The sequence below is a fragment of the Micropterus dolomieu genome, linkage group LG19 (assembly GCF_021292245.1).
Source record: "Micropterus dolomieu isolate WLL.071019.BEF.003 ecotype Adirondacks linkage group LG19, ASM2129224v1, whole genome shotgun sequence".
Taxonomy (NCBI): domain Eukaryota; kingdom Metazoa; phylum Chordata; class Actinopteri; order Centrarchiformes; family Centrarchidae; genus Micropterus; species Micropterus dolomieu.
The window spans coordinates 5,208,175-5,212,851 of NC_060168.1; positions in this window are offsets into that span (position 1 = coordinate 5,208,175).

The following is a 4,677-nucleotide window of genomic DNA, read 5'->3' on the forward strand; positions in this document are numbered from 1 at the left end:
ATGTAACCCTTGTTCCCCGAGAAGGGGAACGAGACACTGCGTCGGTGATGACACTATGGGAACACCTCTGGGCGTGGCAGGGCTGAACATGAATTAAACTACTCCAATCCTATTGGTGTTGCTAGAACGGTAGCGTGTGACGGCGTAACTGGAGGCGTATATAAGCATGCCGGCACACCGGACACATTAGCCCTTTTGCTATGAAGCAAGGTACTCCAGGTGGGGTGAGGTGTGGCGGTCCGATGCAGTGTCTCGTTCCCCTTCTCGGGGAACAAGGGCAGACAAAATGGACCCGCAGGCGACAGGTGGGCCCGCATCGTCATCGAGTCCCACACCACCCCTAGGAATGTAGTCTGTTGGGCGGGCGTCAGCACGCTCTTCTTCGCGTTGAGCCGCAGCCCCAAACAGCGAAGGTGGGCGAGGACGACATCTCGATGCCGAACCGCTAACTCTCGAGACTGGGCCAGAATGAGCCAGTCGTCGATGTAGTTCAATATGCGGATGCCCTGGAGCCTCACTGGGGCCAGAGCTGCATCCATACACTTGGTGAACGTGCGAGGAGAGAGTGCTAGGCCGAACGGAAGAACCCAATACTGGTATGCCACGCCCCCACAGGCGAACCTCAGGAACTTCCTGTGAGAGGGACGGATGGAGATGTGGAAATATGCGTCTTGTAGATCTATTGTGACAAACCAATCCTCGGATTGGATCTGACTGACGATGGCGGGGATGGTGAGCATCGTACTGTAGATCTAAGATCGGACGCAATCCTTGTTTGGGAACTATGAAGTACCGGCTGTAAAACACGGACTCCCTGACTGGCTGGGGAATGCGTTCTATGGCCCCTTTGTCCAGTAGAGAGAGAACTTCCTGTTCCAACACCTGGCTCCGCCTTGAGTGCACCACAGTCCAGACCCACCCCGTTGAATCCGGGTGGGCGGACCCGGAACTGCAGCCTGTAGCCATCCACTACGGTGCGCAGGACCCACGGGGAATTTTCGCAGCCGTCGCCATCCTGGCCCCTGACCGACGAGGGAGATATTGCTGGAACGCCTCTCCTTGCGTCCTGGCATGCTGGAATCTGTTGACGACGGTGTCCACCGCTTCGCCAAACAGGCCAGAGGTCGCGATCTGCGCGTCGAGGAGAAAGGTCTTCTCCTTCTCCTGGATTCCCAAGAGGTTGATCCACAGGTGCCGTTCCGTGGCTACCAGCACTGACATGGCCGTCTCCTTCGTGACTCTGAGTGACAAGTCCGTAGCTCGGCGGAGCTCAGCAATATCGTCCTCAGAGGGGCCTGCTCCCGAGTCCATGTCCTTCAGCAGGTCGGCCTGGTATGCCTGCAGAACCGCCACTGTGTGCAGGCTCGCACCAGCGCGGCCCGCCGCCATGTATGCTTTGCCCACCAAAGCAGATGTCACACGACATGGCTTGGTAGGCAGCGCTGGCTCCTTGAGGGATGATGCATGACCGGGCGAGAGATAGCTAACCAAAGCATCCTCAACCTGGGGCATCATCCCATAGCCAAAGCCCTTGACCCCCGCTACGTCACTGTAGTCAGACATGCTGAGAAGGGCTTGCCCCAGGACTTGCACAACTCGTCATGCAAGTCCGGAAAAAAAGGCAGAGACTGGCGCAGAGGTGGCGCACGGCGCTATAGAAAGCGCTCATCCAGCTTAATCATCGCATGTGTTTCTGGTACATCCTGCGGCCAATCGAGCTGGAGCTTGCTCACTGCCCGTGTCACCACCTCCAGGAGTTCGTCATAGCTGGGCGCCGACTGATGACGTTGCTCCGCTTTTCTCTCCCGGAAGTCTTCCTCCTCCATGATGCTAAGCACATCCAGCTCCTCAGAGCCGGACAGCTGCAGCCTCTCATGGCTCATACTTCGAGTGGGAGAAGCCGCAAAGCGGTCTCCCGAACGGGACAGAGGGGAGTCGGAGTCAGCAGACGAGACACGGGAAGCCTCGGCAATCCCGATCCCGTCAGTGATGTCGCGCTGGGAGCCCCATGACCGAAGCCGCCGCGCCGCCTCAGCGACCGCCGGGCCCGATCCACGGGGAGAGAGCGCATCCTGCTGTCTTGGGAGAAGAGAACCGCACGGGACCTCAGCACCCTCAGGGGCAGGGCCTCGCAATGGCCGCAAGCAGCCCCCTGCCTGGGCATGCGGCATCCCCAGACAGGAAACACACAGGATATGAGTGTCGACAGCCGTGATGTAGCGTGGGCACGGAACAACACACCGCCTGAATTGTTCATCAGCCATCTCTCTGTCTGCCATCTGAATTCCTTCCAGGTAAGAGCTTCTTCGGATTTGCTGTAGCTTTCTTGGTCTTCAAAAATGCCAGAGTGCCTGCTGAATAGAAAAAAGCTAATGTGTCCGGTGTGCCGGTGTGCTTATATACGCCTCCAGTTACGCCGTCACACGCTACCGTTCTAGCAACACCAGTAGGATTGGAGTAGTTTCATTCATGTTCAGCCCTGCCACGCCCAGAGGCGTTCCCATAGTGTCATCACCGACGCAGTTCGAGTTCTCTAGAAGGGGAACAGCTTTGTTCACATACTTGCCAGTGTACTTTGCGTGTACCTGGAGGATTAAACCTGAATCCACTAGGGGGCGGATCAGGACTGGATCATCCCTCGCCGACACCGGATTATCTTCCTTGATAACCTCTGAATTTGCACATCGTAAACAAACCATCCCGCCATAAATCTTTAATCATAAGTCTGCTGCTGACCTTCTTCTTCTTTTGCGTTTAATGGCGGTTGACAAACCAATTCCATACCACCACCACCTGGGCTGGTGTGTGGAACAGTAGATTGCTGCTGACCTGCCTGTCAGGTCGACTGCCCCCACATTCAGGACCTGAATTGCTTCTTGCAGATGCATAGCATTAATTCCAGGGGACGGGCACAACCTACGCTCCAAAGGAATGGAGGATACGTGTGGCAGCCATCTTGCATACGCGAATGCGTAGTTAAAAGCAAATATATCCAGGGCTTTATGTGTATACACAGAATGAGATGCCTGTGACTCGTGATAACATTCAACAATATTCCTATTGTTGGCCAATCAAACATCCATTGCTAACATATAGGAATTGGGGGTGCAACAAACCATGACTGCAATGAGAAATCAACAGAGGAAAAGCCAGAAATGTTACCATGCCGAACAACCGTCATGTTGCTTAGCAAAGGGCTCTCCGTCTGAAAAGGAAATTGAAGAAAAATGCTACATTTAAAGAAGAATACACCTACTTTCTCAATGATACTATAAGTAAAGGATATGCAGATAAGGCACCGAGTATCAGCTGAAAGGAAAAGAAGGAAAGGTCTGGTACATTACATACCACGTGCAAAATCTTAAAAAGGGAGCCTTGAGAGTGGTATTTGACTGCGGTGCGAGCTTTAAAGCATGTCACTCAACAGTCATCTACTCCAAGGACCCAACTTGACAAATTCATTGCTTGGAGTTATTACAAGGTTTCGTCAAGAAGCTGGCTGATATACAGTCGATATATCATCAAGTCAACGTGACAAAACAGCATATAGATTTTCTTCACGTCCTGTGGTTCCCATCTTACTGAATACAGAATGACTGTTCATCTATTCAGCATAATATCATCACCCAACAGTGCCAGTTTCGCCCTAAGAAAAACTGCTGAGGCCTACAGGGATTAATATAGCTTTCAACAGAGAAAAAAAACCTACATTTAGAATAGTCCAGGTGTTACAGTATGTGCCAAATTTGAGGTGATATGTTCACCAGGGCTGAACGATTAATTGCATTTGCGATATTATCGTGATGTGATAAAATGAGATTTTCTAATCGCAAAGGCTGCGATTATACTGCGATTATACGCGAGAGTAAAGCAGTCTGCAGACGAAGCATCAACTTCGCACCTAACGCTGTACCTTCACTTTTTGTTGTACAATGGCCTTAAGCTTGACAGAAGCTGACACTACAGAAACTTTAGTGTCACACAAGGAATGAAAGTAACTTGGTGGTGGTGGTGGGTGAAATCGTCGGGTCATCCGCCGCTTTGACGGACAGGAAAAAGACATAAGTTAAGCGTATTGTGGGGATCGGAGCCAGCCAAAAGAATACTCCTTAGTTTTCATCCACTCCCAGGAAGACTTTCCAGTTCTTTGGTATCTTGTTTTATCCATCCACTCTTGTTTTTGTCCCCTTTCCCTGTCTCTGTCTTGTCTGGGACTTTAAGCTGTTAATTTCAACAGTCACATACAACATCCACTCTGTCGGCCCTTCACATTTCTCATTTAAATATAATGTATGAAGATTTTGCTGGAAAAGTCATTCAGCATGTTGATGATGCTGACCTATCGAGTATTTGGACCTCACTGTCTGGGGCAGTTTCGTGAGGCACTGTGTGGGGCACTGCTCATACTGTTTTCTAGGCAACTTAACAGACCAGCCTTTCCTAAGCATAGTCCTCCATGAAGTGAGAGTGTTGGAGGGGAGGCCTGATTTTCATGTTTGAAGAAGTTTTCTCTGTTCCCATCGCAGGTCTGACAGGCAATTTAGAGTCTGGAAAATAATGCACCGTCATTTTTCAGCAAGTTTTGTCTTGGACTGAGCTTTTAAAAAAGAGGTGCTTGTCTCCTCTGCAACAAAAAAGTTTGTACTGCTGTTGGCCCGTCCTCTCTGCAACCGAACA